Below are 245 nucleotides of genomic sequence, written 5' to 3' on the forward strand. Positions count from 1 at the left end.
GGACCCCTCGGGGGTTTGGGCTTTGCAGGGCACTTAATTATTGCGGTACAAACACGATCCCGGTACTAGGCACTGCGTCCGGGTCCTTTGTCCTTTCCAGGACGTGAGGAACGCCCAGGCCAACGCCTCCGAACCACCGAGTCAAAGGTGAGAGCTGCCCGGGACGAGGTGTCAGGAAACAAAGGTGAATTAAAACCCCGACAGGAGCCAGCGCCCGGCTCTCGCCGTGGCTGTCACCGCGTCCG

This window comes from Cariama cristata, unplaced genomic scaffold (genome assembly GCF_000690535.1).
Source record: "Cariama cristata isolate BGI_N322 unplaced genomic scaffold, ASM69053v1 scaffold30717, whole genome shotgun sequence".
Taxonomy (NCBI): domain Eukaryota; kingdom Metazoa; phylum Chordata; class Aves; order Cariamiformes; family Cariamidae; genus Cariama; species Cariama cristata.